The sequence below is a fragment of the Eucalyptus grandis genome, chromosome 2 (genome assembly GCF_016545825.1).
Source record: "Eucalyptus grandis isolate ANBG69807.140 chromosome 2, ASM1654582v1, whole genome shotgun sequence".
NCBI lineage: Eukaryota > Viridiplantae > Streptophyta > Magnoliopsida > Myrtales > Myrtaceae > Eucalyptus > Eucalyptus grandis.
In genome coordinates, this window is record NC_052613.1 from 45,540,650 (window position 1) to 45,555,078 (window position 14,429).

Sequence of the window (14,429 nt, forward strand, 5' to 3'; positions counted from 1 at the left end):
TTAGAAATTTCGTGAGCAACGCTCAATTCTCGCCCCGCTTTCAGCTCGCCGCTCGCCTTGCATGGGACCAATCCATCCTAGACCATACTCACCCTAATTTACAAGATATGAAGTTGTATATTCGTGATTTATATTAAATATTTTGAACTTCTTATGGTTTAATTATGTTCTACTAGCCCAAAATTCTCTTCTCTTAAAATTCCCATCTCATCCCATTTCCCAAGCCAAAAAAATGATCTAAAGACAAATCAAAAGCGAGATAATTATAGCATGCTCCAGCAATGAAAACACTTTATCTCCATGAGTTGTTACGTTATCTTAAATTTATGTTGGATAAATATTGGTATTTATATTTTGATTGATCGACGCCGCATTGTTAATGGATATGTAATTTCAAATAGTAGATTTGTCTTTTTGAGGAATACAAAAAATGAAATAAAATAAAAACTATAGGTGAGTTCCAGGTTGACCCTGGAACCAGACCGGACTGATAGGGTCGGTCTGGTCTCGATTTTAGGCTTAATAAGGTCAATCCTTGGTCCCAAAAATTGAAAATCAATATTGTGTGGGTTCATCTCTGGATTAAGTATTGGATTGATTCAACTCGGATCATGCTCACCCATAATTTCACTTGCAACCCGCCGACCTCACTCCTAGGTCCATGTGGGATGTTAGGCTGACTATCAAATCGAACTGGGGACTATAGGGACAGTTATGCATGACCATGATCCCCGTCTCCAAGCACAACTTGCCTGCACTGCCTCTAGCTCAACAACCCCATCAGGAGCCCCCCTAACCTGTTAGATCCTCTCCATCACCTTATTTTTTTACTTTTTATTTTTCACACCTCGGGGATCTCTTTCATGTCTGCTAATTTGGGTCCAAGCCTTATTTGGAGCGTGTCACTTCGTGTCATTTTGCTAAAATATTCTAAACTTGATTCGATACCTTTGTAAATGGTAATCGAGCTTTTATAAAACTAATTTTGATCTAATTCAACAATTAAAACTACATTAATTTGGAGTGGTTGTGCTTATAACCTCCAGCTAGCTACCTTAGAGTGCTACTAAGGGTAAGCGAGATTCCTAGGTAGAACCGGGAACCGGAGAATCTCGGTTCTAAAGGGACCGGTTCCAGTTCTTGATTCCCCTTTTCAGGGAGCCGGAACCGGTCCGATTAGGGCTAAATAAAAGCCCCAAATTGACTTTTGTTGGAGAAATCTTCTTGAAGTGTTTTGAAGTTGACAAAACGTTTCCATCAGTCTAGTCTGAAGGCTTGCAGACTCTGCTATTTAAAGTCTGAAGACCTCCGGATAGCCAGACTTAAGACTCAAAGTCTATCCTCATTGACAGTCTCTAATCCGTTGAAGAAAGGTTATCCAGAACTGGATGTTTCGTCAAGGATTTAACCTTATCAACTGGAGAATATCTCATGGCTGGAAAAGACGTAACGGAATCCTTTGATTGATCGAGATTGATTCTATGATTGAAGATTCGATGATTGCCTAAATATTCTTGGAAGGTTTTACTTATGGAAACCGAGATCCTGATTGTATTGGCGGACAGGATTGATGGGCTATCGACACGTTCCTTTAATAGCTCGAACAATCTTCCTAATTGATTCCGTCCAACGAGTAGATTGGAGGAATTCCTTTGGAAAGTGCCAACGGGTATGATGGCATAAAGGAGTATATAAGGAAGACGGTCTTAGTTGTTCAAGGAGTGCGCGATAGAAGAATTCCAAAGTCTGAAGCTCCTTTTTGTTTAGACAATCACTTTGAGCGAATACTTGTATACAAAAGAGAGTCTATATTTGTGAGAAACCTTGAGGAGGTGTGGTAGAACATCTACACTTTGTGGAATCAAGGCAAAGCTGTGCTGTAACTTCTCTTTTGATCATAGTGAAATCAAGCGGTGGGCATCGGTGCGGAAGAGTGGACGTAGGCTTGGAATAAGCCGAACCACTATAAACCCGTGTTTAATTTTCTCTTCCTTACTCTCTTTACCTTGATCGTACTTCATTTTCATTAATCATAATAAACTTCCTTTCTATCATTTGCCAAGAATCGCTTCCGTATCTCGATAAATTGTTTGTGCACCTATTCACCCCCTTTAGGTGCTTATACTAGCTATCTCAATTGGTATCAGAGCCTGTGTACTCACTTTGTTTGAAGTATTTTACTTCCGAGTTAAAGATCCATGGCTAGTATGTTGGCTCCAGGGCTGGTAGAAGGGCAAAGCAACACGAGACCGCCTTACTTTGATGGAAAGGACTACAACATATGGAAAAACAAGATGAAGGCATTCTTAAGATCAAAGGATCCTCTGGAATGGGACGTTATAGAAAAAGGAATCGTTCCCAAAGCTGTTCCTATCTCAGAAAGAGGAAAAGACACTGTTGAGTCTAGCGAAATGACTCAGGAAGAGATAATCAAGAGACAAGCTCTTGATGCAAAAGCAATTTATTCTTTATATTGTGCTTTATCACCTACTGAATATAACATAATATCTTCTTGTGATACAGCCAAAGAAGTCGGGATAGATTACACATTACCTATGAAGGAACCGATCGAGTGAAAGAGACAAGAATCAACATTCTTCTCGGTCAATACGAAGCCTTCAGAATGAAACCAGGAGAATCTATAACTGACATGTTTAGTCGTTTTACAAATATCGTGAATGGTCTTGAAAATCAAGGCCAACCAATTTCTGATCCCATGAAAGTAAACAAGTTACTGCGTGAACTCTCCAAGGATTGGAATCACATAAAGACCTCAATCAGCGAGACCCAAAGAATCATGCCACTGTCTGTCGATGAGTTGGTTGGGACTCTTCAATCCTATGAAGTGGAACGAATCAATGAAGACGAAGACCCTAAAGGTAAGAAATCTATTGCACTAAAATCTAATCATGATTCGATGTAGCAGTTCAGAAGACGACATGGATGATGAAGAACTTGCTCTTATGATAAGAAGATTCAGAAAGTTGAACAGAAAAGGAAGAAGATTCAATGCAAAGAAACAAAGTTTTCAAAAGCAATGAGACCAAGTCTGCGAAGATGAAGAATCAAACAAAGATGTAGTCTTCTTTGAATGTAAGAAAAAGGGACACATCAGACCCAATTGTCCTCTTCTAAGGAAGAAGAAAGGAAAAACTGAAAGATATCGAAAAGCTCTCAAAGCTGAAATCTAGAGTGATACAGAGTGCGAAGATAGTGATGATGATTATGCCAACATATGTCTAATGGCACAATCGGATTCAGAATCAAACTCCGAGACTGATTCAGATTCAGAAAATGAATTTGAGGTAAGTAACTTTAAAATCCCTATTAAAGTTTCTAAATACATTAATGAATTATGTTTTAGTCTTAAGACTTCTCTTAAAAGAATTTCAGAACTCAAAAAGGAAAATACTGCTTTAAAACAACAAGAGAATGCTTTGGAGGAAAAAGTGAAATGCTTAGATCAGAATGTTTCTTCTCTCAAAGAAAGTGAAAATAATCTTTTAAAAGAAAATGCATTCTTGAAAAATGATATTTCAAATATTTCCAAAAGATTTTCTTTAGGTTCTGAAAAAACTGGAGAAAATACTTTTCGCTCAAAGACCTTATTTCAATAAACTGGATTGGGAATGACTGCTGAAACCATTCCTTTAATCGATTTTCCTAAAGTAAAAGAAAGAATCAAACAAAGACTCACAAGAAATGCTTACAAAAATCATTTTGAAAGGAACTTTGTAAAACCTTTAGGTCGCAATGCTCTTAGATGTTCAAAATGCAATAGTGCAGATCATTTTGAGAAAGAATGTCCTATGGTTTGGAGACCTGTCAACAAAGTCTGGGCAAAAACCGTATATCAGACTAACTCAAAAGGACCCAAGAAAATATGGGTACCAAAGAAAGCTTGAGTTTCTTTTTGAATGCAGGTCACTATCAAGAAAAAAGTAAAATGGTATCTGGATAGTGGATGCTCGAGACATATGACAGGGGATTCAAATTACATCATAAAGCTCGCTCAAATGAACGGTGGAAAAGTCTCATTTGGAGGAAACGGCAAAGGAAAAATAGTAGGATTTGGAACTGTAAAGATTGGGAACCTTACAATAAGCAATGTTTCTTTAGTTGAAGGGCTCAATTACAATCTGCTCAGTATCAGTCAGCTTTGTGATGCCGGTTTTAGAATCAAATTTCAAGAAGGTATTTGTTCAGGAACCAGTAAAGACTCTACTCAGTCATTCATGGGCCAAAGACATGGGAATATCTACCTCTTGGACGTGAAACCAGATGAATCGCAATGTCTAATCTCAATCCAAGACAAAGCGAACTTATGGCACAAAAAACTTGGGCATATCAACATGAAGCAGATAGCCAAAATCTCAGCAAAGAAGCTTGTTCATGGTCTACCCAATTTATCATATCAAAAGTCCAATCTATGTACACCACGATTATTAAGAAAACAGGTAAGAAATTCCTTTAAACCAATAAATCAAGTTTCCACTAACCGAGTACTGCAGCTCTTGCATATGGATCTCTTCAAACCAACAAAAACGCAGAGCATTGGAGGTAAGAAATATTGCCTAGTAATTGTGGATGACTACTCACGATTTACTTGGGTGTATTTCTTGACAAGTAAGTCTGAAACTTTCTCTCACTTTGAAAAATTTGCTAAGAAGGTTCAAAATGAAAAAGGGTATGTCATTTCAAGCATAAAAACAGACCACGGAGGAGAATTTGAAAATCAAGACTTTACAAAATTTTGTGATAAATCTGGTTTTCAACATTTGTTCTCCTCTTCATATACTCCAGAGCAAAACGGAGTTGTGGAAAGAAAGAATAGATCTCTTCAAGAAATGGCTAGAACTCTTTTAATTGAAAGCAATATCTCTTCACGATTTTGGGCTGAAGCAGTTTCAACATCGTGTTATATTATCAATAGAGTCTTTCTAAGGCCTATTCTAGAAAAAAAAAAAAAAACCCTTATGAACTATTTAAAGAAAAGAAGCCAATTGTTTCATATTTTCATGTTTTCGGATGCAAATGTTTCATATTGAAAAATGCAAATGATCGAGTTGGTAAGTTTGAAGAAAAGTCGATGAAGGCATCTTCCTTGGATATTCAACCACAAGTAAAGCGTATAGAGTCTACAACAAGAAGACTCAAACTGTGGAAGAATCAATGAATGTCAAATTCCAAGATTCCATTCAAAATGAATCCATTCAGACTCATCTTGAAGAGACCGAATCTGCTCCAGACTCAACAAAGTCTAAATCTCAAGAAGCAGCTCAGATTTTGAAGGATCAGCAACAAGTAACTGTTGAAGATTCAAGAGAAGGAAGTGAGCATCAATCAATAAGCAACTGGAAACATAAGTCTAGTCATCCCAAAGATCTTATTATTGGCGACATCAATGAAGGAATACACACAAGATCCAAAAGGCGAGAAGAGTCTAGTGCCGTGGCTCTTATTTTTGAAATAGAACCCAAGAGCATAGAAGAAGCTTTATCCGATGAAAGCTGGATTGAAGCTATGCAAGAAGAACTCAGACAATTCAAAATTAATGATGTCTGGGAATTAACTCCAAAACCGAAAGGTAAATCAGTTGTTGGAGCTAAATGGGTTTTCAGGAACAAAATGGACGAGAAAGGTAAAGTTGTAAGAAACAAGGCTAGACTCGTGGCCAAGGGATACACACAAGAAGAAGGAATCGACTATGACGAGACTTATGCACCGGTAGCAAGGTTAGAAGCAATTCGTTTATTACTTGCATTTGCTTGCAATAAAAATTTCAGGTTATTCCAAATGGACGTCAAAAGTGTTTTCCTAAATGGATTCATCCATGAGGAAGTCTATGTGGAACAACCACCAGGGTTTGAAGACCCAAGGAAACCAGACTCGGTATTCAGACTCAAAAAGGCCTTATATGGCTTAAAGCAAGCACCTCGAGCATGGTACGACAGATTAAGTAAGTTTTTAATTCAAAATGGATTTGTTAAAGGTAAAGTGGACACTACTCTTTTTATTAAAAGAGAAAGCAAAAGTTTTATGCTTGTTCAAATATATGTCAATGATATTATCTTTAGATCTTCTAATGAAAGTCTGTGCAAGAAATTTTCAAAGACTATGCAGGATGAATTTGAAATGAGCATGATGGGTGAGTTAACCTTCTTTTTTGGACTTCAAATAAAACAATTGGAGGAAGGAACTTTTATTCATCAAGAAAAGTATGCAAATGAACTTGTCAAAAAGTTTGGTCTAGACAATTGCAAAAAGGCTATCATACCAATGTCAAGTTCCTTGAAGATAGACAAAGATGAAGAAGGGAAGAAAGTTGATCAAAAGCTATACGGGAGTATCATCGGATCTCTTTTTATCTTCGCTTCTAGACGACATTTTGTTTAGTGTTTGCAGACTGTGCGATTTCAATCGAGACCCAAAAGAATCTCATTTAAATGCAGCAAAGCGTATTATCAAATATATCTCATCAACCTCAAGCTTTGGTCTCGGTATCCAAAAAGGGAGACTTTACTCTTCTTGGATATTCAGACGCAGACCTTGCTGGATGCAGAGTCGATAGAAAGAGCATCTCGGGTACTTGTCAACTACTTGGAGGCAGGACAGTGTCTTGGTTTTCAAGAAAGCAAAGTATAGTAGCTCTCTCTACGGCGAAGCGAGTATGTAGCTCTCGGAAGTTGTTGTTCACAAATTCGTGGATGAAACAACGGTGGTGAGAGACTTTGGAATTAAAGACTCATGCACGGAGATCAATTGCGACAACACCAGCGCTATCAATCTCACCAAAAATCCAATTCTCCACTCAAGAGCAAAGCATATAGAGATTCAACATCACTTTATTAGAGACCATGTTCAAAATGGAGATGTTTCAATTCAATTTGTTGACTCAAAGAACCAACTGGTGGATATATTCACAAAGCCGTTGGAGAAAAATCAATTTGAATCTATATGTTCCAGACTCAACATTTTGAGGTATGAGGAGATCAAAGTCTAAAGACTTTCAGACTCAGACATACAAGACTTTAACTGTAAATTAGTCTTGGTACGACCGTCAGACTGTAAGTTAGTCTTTCTCTCTCTCTCTCGAATCTTATCTTGAAAAGGTACGATTGGTAACCGTGTTTTATTGCTATCTTTAATCGGCGTAATTTTTGCATCGTTTCCTTTTCCAAAAAGAAGTTATTTTTGAAATGGCTATTTTTGCGGAAAAAGACAGTTATTTTGAAAAGGCATTTTTTTGTGACGATTCGTTTATTTCTCTTTTTAACCGATCGTGTACTCTTCACTTTACTCTCAAAAACCCTAGAAAGCATCGATCCTCCATTCCCGTTTGTCTTCTTTGTTTAATCTTCAAAAAGTTGTCATCTTTCTTGGGAAAGTCAAGTAAGGAATCTTCCAAAAACTGAGAAAGATGTCATCTTCAAGGAAGTCTTCGAGAATCGCAAGTAGGGGACCACGGCGAATGAGTGAGGGGCCTACGCACTTCGATCTTCAAGAAGAAGTATCTCCGAACAGCAACCGAGCCCACAACATTCTCAGCAGCGTCATTCCCTCAATCTAGTCCTCAAGGCGTTGATCATCAACAACAGGAAGAAATCATCGAGGATCCAGACCCTGTAAGAGTTCAAAAGCCCGCTTTTATTACAAGCTATATCGTGCCTTAAAAGGAATTCGTACTCCTTTGAACTATGTTGATGATTTTCTTAAAGACAAAGGATATAAGAACGAATATATCTTTCTACGAAAAATGGAAAGTTTGGGAATTGCTCGTAAAGGGGTGGTGAGGAAACCCTTGCGAATATCCCAAGTGATCCTCGTGACTGGGGGCCGAATCCTATAGATGGGAATGATGATGACAATTTGTACAGCCTATTTCAACCGAAAATGGGTATTGCGACTGAAATTCAAGGAAAAATGGGAGATTTGTTCAGATCGAAGGAACAAAAGGATATGTACTCGAAATTGCTTAAGCGTGGGGTAATAAATCCTAGGAGTGTGGATTTTGATTTTCTGGATGCTGTGAATGTGAACTTAAGGGAAAAGTTCAGTTATCTTCAACTTGAAAAGTTATGTTCTGACAATACAGAGGCCTATGCTGGATTAACTGCATATTTCTATTCAAATCTTAGCTTTTTGGATGCGAATAGATTCTCTTTCAGCGTTAAAGACCAAGATTATGTTGTGAATATGAATATGCTAGCAAATGTGTTAGGAGTTGAAAGAGGAAGATATCAACCAATTAAAGTTTCCATTGCTCGAGCCACACTGGAACTGGTGAAGGACAGGAGAACATATGAGAAGATCACCTACTTAAGGATGAGTGCATTCAACATCTTGCTTCACAAGATTGTGATTAATTGCCTCCGACCGAAATCAACTTCCAAAACTGATGTTTCAAGTTCAGAGGCAAAGTTGATGTATGCCATCCTCTGTGGAAAAAAGTTTTCTCTCCCTCATACTGTTATGTTTCACATGTATAGAGCAATGATGAAGGACAGAGGTCAACTTCCTTACCCAAGCCTTGTTACGAAGTTATTCAGACATCTTAATATTCAGCCTCCACAAATCTTTTGTGTTCGACCATGCGATCATATGGTGGTAGGACTGAAAATGGTGACCAAAATGCGTCTAAAGGAACCGAGAAAGGAGTTGGAAAAATTCAAGGAGAAGACTCGCCAAAACTCATCAAACCTCTTCGCAGCTAAAAGAAAAGGGAAGGAGCCCATGGTTGCTCCATCCAAGAAAAGAAGAGCTCTCCTCGTTGAGGATGAAGATGATGAGGAAGACATCACCATCTCTGCAATGGCTCTAAAGAATTTACGTCGTCCTGTTCCACAGAAAGAATTGGAACAAATGACAAAGGAAGCAGAGGAGAAGGATGCAGAGGAGAAGGAAGAAGAAGAAAGAGAAGATGAAAAAGAAACAGAGGAGGAAAGACCTGAAGAAGAAAGAAGAGAAGAAGGAGAACCTGAGGAATTCTCTTCTCCACCTGTAAGCATGAAAACAAGGGGAGATCAAGAAAAAGGAGGGAAGTCTTCATATCCTGATGCAAGTGAAGGAGTTAGTCGCTCACCTGCAGACCCAGAGGATGTTTATACCTCTTAGTTTCCAGAAGAAGGTCATGAAGTTTCATCGCCAAACCTGCGAGATTATGCTGATCTACCATCGTCTGCATTTACTCCATCAGATCGGGCCGAAGCAAGTACTCAGACAAATAATGCAGCAGATTTTCGCAAAATCATGGATATTCTCTTGGAGATGCGAGGTCAAATTTATGCCTTGGGATGCGAGGTTCAAAACTTGAAGAATGCGGGTCAAGTCTCTTCATGTTCATTGATTGATAAGATCCGAGCCCTCTCTGTTCAGAATCAGGCCAATGCCAAGAGTGAGGAGATTGCACAACTGAAGGAAGACTTTAAAAGGTTGGAAGGCATCATTCAGTCTATGGAAGATTTCCAGCTTGTCCGCGTTCCCAAGCAATCTTGACTTCATCTCAACCTTTTTAATGCTGACAAAAAGGGGGAGAGATGCAAGATTTGATCAAACTTTCAATCGTTAATTTTTTATCAAACTTTCAATCGTTAATCGTGTGAACTGGTTGTTGGATTGTTTGACTTTGACTGTGTGTCTGGATGAGAATTGAACTAGACTTGGACTTGACTGCTTTTATTAACTACTATTGATATCTTATGGATGGCTTTATCGTATACTAATCTAACCTATTTTCTGTGGTTGCAAATTTTAGTGTTATTCATTTAGCCATTTATCTCTATAAGATATGCATATGTGTTTGAGAAATGTTTTGCAGGTCAAAGTTATCCAAATCTGCAGGAAAGTTTTGTCACCATCAAAAAAGGGGAGATTGTTGGAGAAATCTTCTTGAAGTGTTTTGAAGTTGACAAAACGTTTCCATCAGTCTAGTCTGAAGGCTTGTAGACTCTGCTATTTAAAGTCTGAAGACCTCCGGATAGCCAGACTCAAGACTCAAAGTCTATCCTCATTGACAGTCTCTAATCCGTTGAAGAAAGGTTATCCAGAACTGGATGTTTCGTCAAGGATTTAACCTTATCAACTGGAGAATATCTCGTGGCTGGAAAAGACGTAACGGAATCCTTTGATTGATCGAGATTGATTCTATGATTGAAGATTCGATGATTGCCTAAATATTCTTGGAAGGTTTTACTTATGGAAACCGAGATCCTGATTGTATGGGCGAACATGATTGATGGGCTATCGACACGTTCCTTTAATAGCTCGAACAATCTTCCTAATTGATTCCATCCAACGAGTAGATTGGAGGAATTCCTTTGGAAAGTGCCAACGGGTATGATGGCATAAAGGAGTATATAAGGAAGACGGTCTTAGTTGTTCGAGGAGTGCGCGATAGAAGAATTCCAAAGTCTGAAGCTCCTTTTTGTTTAGACAATCACTTTGAACGAATACTTGTATACAAAAGAGAGTCTATATTTGTGAGAAACCTTGAGGAGGTGTGGTAGAACATCTACTTTGTGGAATCAAGGCAAAGCTGTGCTGTAACTTCTCTTTTGATCATAGTGAAATCCAGCCGGTGGGCTGTCGGTGCGGAAGAGTGGACGTAGGCTTGGAATAAGCCGAACCACTATAAACCCCGTGTTTAATTTTCTCTTCCTTACTCTCTTTACCTTGATCGTACTTCATTTTCATTAATCATAATAAACTTCCTTTCTATCATTTGCCAAGAATCGCTTCCGTATCTCGATAAATTGTTTGTGCACCTATTCACCCCCCTCTAGGTGCTTATACTAGCTATCTCAACTTTCACTCATTGTTTCTGTGTTTCACATAGGACACTTTCTATCGTCTCTTCGCCCGTTCTCCTCCTTTGCTCTCGATGCCACCTAAGATTCCCTCGCTGCATCCCTGCTCTACACTTCTGCTGGCCGCCGCATCTCTGAGTGACCCCTTGCTCACTCGTGCCAACACCAAAAGCCCTCTGTAGTAGATCCCAAGCCCCCACCGCGCCTCGCCTACAGCCCGCACCAACCCGCGACAACTTGACATCACTCCTGCTTCGCTCGCTGCTGTTGCCCAACGCCACTGCTCACCCCTGCCGCTGTGATCCCGCGACGTCACTGCTCTGCCTTCGTCGTGCCCCGAAGCCCACGACCCGCAGTGCCCTCACCCAACTTCAAGCTTTCCCCGAGCAACGCTGCTATAGCTCGCCGCTTGCCCTCGACGCCACCTGAGATTCCCTCACCGTATCCCTACTCTACACTTCTGTCGACCGCCGTGTCTCCAAGTGGCCTCCTGCTTGCTCGTGCCAACACCATAAGCCCTCTGCAATAGATCCCAAGCCTCGCCGCACCTCGCCTACAGCCCACACCGACCCGTGACGACCCGACATCGCTCCTGCTCTGCCCACTGCTGCTGCCCGATGCCGCTACTCACCCCCACCGATGTGATCCCGCGACACCGTGATGGGTTTGTTTCTGCGTGGTGTCTTTGGTCTATCCATCTTCGCCATGAACGCTAGTGCCTTCAGTAGAGAGGTACCAAAGGAAATGAGGTTCTTTTGTTAGGGTTTAGTGTTTTTCTTCACTTTTGTTGGGTGGTTTTGAGTGTTCATTGGCCTTATGATCGATGTTCGTTTAAGGAGGGATTTCTACAGCTTAGCTCATGCATTGATGTCTATATACGTTAGTGAAATCCGAACACGGTAAGGTTCAATTTCATTTCTGAGTCACATATGGTCATCGCAATGCTCGGTGAATTTTCCTCCCTAGCTATTAGCATTATGATCATGATGTAGGTTGCATGTTCTGCATCTTTCTGTTCATGCTTTCATCATGTGTTACCAAAATCCTTCTGCCCATTTTAGTCTATCTCTTTTTGGTCATGTGGCTGCTGGGTGTGTAACTCCTTTGGGGTGGATGCCAAGGTATCTTGCTTTAACTGATTTTGTGAAGTCTTGTTATACTAATTTAGGTGAAATAAGTTGTTGTCAATTTTCTTTGTAATTTGTATGATTGATATTAAAGCAGGTTTTATGGAGATTAGAAGGAGTCCCAAAAAATATATATATATATATATAAAATATATATATATATATATATAGTAGCACATGCCTAAATAGTAAATAGTAGCACATGCCTAACATTTTATACATAAGTTAAGTTTATTATGTTGGTTGTATTTCAACATAATAGACTTAGCTTATGTATAATATTATGTATTTCAATAGAATATTATACTATGTTAACATTGTTATAAACTAAATTTTGAGGATATAAGTTATGATGAGCAAAATGGTATGCATTAAAGGTACTTTAGTTGGTCAACTTATCACTCATTTCTATGTTAGACATTTTTGTTCTAGTGGTGTTTCATTTCTAGTTTGCTCTTTATTTTGAAATTTCTAATTATATTATGTTATTATTGTGTAGTGCGAAGTTAATGTATCAAGATAACACATCAATGGAGGTGGAGGGACATGAGGAGATGACTTCAATCACGGAATTGGAGTTTTCTAGCCATGAAAATGAAAAAGAGGCACCCCCTACCATAAGTGCCACAAGTAAGGTACTTTGTTCTCATCTTCCTAATTATAAGAAATATACATCCGAATGTTTGAATCATTATATGAGAATCAATAATAAGGATGGAAAAACAAATCAAGTGAAGTGCATTCATTGTGGGACCATGCTTAAGTATCATGTTGCTAACGGTACTTCTGCGATGATGAAGCACTTGACCACATGTAGAAGGTTTCCCCATAATGTAGATAAGAGATAGAAATTTTTTGCATCACGTAATGTAGACATGGCTGGCAAGGCAGGAGGAGATTCTAGTACTGGTAGTGTCTTAACAACATGGTCATTTAATCAAGAACGTTGTAGGCGAATGCTTGCTCTGTTCATCATTCTTGATGAGCAACCTTTTTCCTTGGTTGAGTGTGTTGAATTTAGTGAATTTTTCAGTGAGTTACAACTTTTCTTCAAACATATATCACGTTTCACAATGGCAAAAGATTGCACGAAGTTGTAATTATATGAAAGTTCGACTTTTTAATATCTGAAGGGTTAAAAGTCAAATGAAACCCCTAATAGTTATTTGAATAAGATGAAATGTCCATCGAATTATGGTGATGCATAGTCACAGGGGTAAGGAGATTGGGAAAATGGTTTAGAAATGCATTCAGGAGTGGAGAATAGAAAAAAAGTTGTCTACAATCACTGTGGATAATACTAGCTCGAATGATGTTGCAACTGGCTATTTGAGAGATAAATTTTCGAAAGAAAAGTCGTTGATATTGGATGGTAGTGTTTTGCACATGAGGTGCACGGCTCATATATTAAATTTGATTGTGAGAGATAGCTTGACTACGATACGTGACTCCATTACATGTATTCGAAATATGATTAGGTATGTAAAGAGTTCTCCCACGAGAGCCAAAGCATTTCAATCTTGTATTGAGAGTGAAGAGATCACTTATAAGGGTTTGGTAGTTCTTGACATTGCCACTAGATAGAACTCTACTTATCTCATGTTAGACACTGCCATAAAGTTCAAAAAAACTTTCCAAAGAATGGAAGACGACGATTTATCTTTTGCAAGTGAGCTTAATCATGAAACTCCTAGTAATGATGATTGGGAAAATGCTATTATTCTTTCGGAATTTCTAAAAGTATTCTATGATGCCACCAATCGGATGTCGGAGAGTTCATATGTTATTTCAAATAATTGTTTTGAATGAATAGCTCTTTTGTATAGATATTTGAAAAATGCAGTCGATGCTTCAGATCCTAAGCTTCAAGCTATGGGTGTGAAAATGAAAGAAAATTTTGATAAATATTATAGACACTTGGATAAAGTGAATATGATGGTGTTTATTGCAGTTGTGCTAGATCCTAGAGTTAAGTTGAATTATGTGACTTTCTTGTATGGACAAATTTATAATGATGAATTGAAAGTTAAAGAGATGCATTACAAGGTGAATGATACATTGAAGCGTTTGTATGAATTTTATGAGCAATCTTCTTTTATTTCAAGTTATCGAAATTTTGGTGGCCATAGTTCGGATGCAAGTAGTAGTGCTTCCAATGCCAATGCAAGTGATAATGAAAAAATAAAGAAGTATGACGCCCAAGTTTGGAAGAAAATGTTTTTATACTCGAATGAATAAGGGTGCGATGACAACAAATCCGAGCTTGATGAGTATCTTCAAGAAAAAAATGAAAAGGATCTTGATCTTGATCTTTTGATGTGATGGAAGACTAATGGCTCAAAATATAAGATCATTTCTTTGATGGCTTGAGATATTTTGTCCATTCCCATAACTACTGTTGCTTCTAAGTTAACTTTTAGTACATCGAGTCGTGTGCTTGATCGCTTTCAAAGTTCTTTAACTCCCAAAGTAGTAGGAGCTTTGATTTGCACTCAAT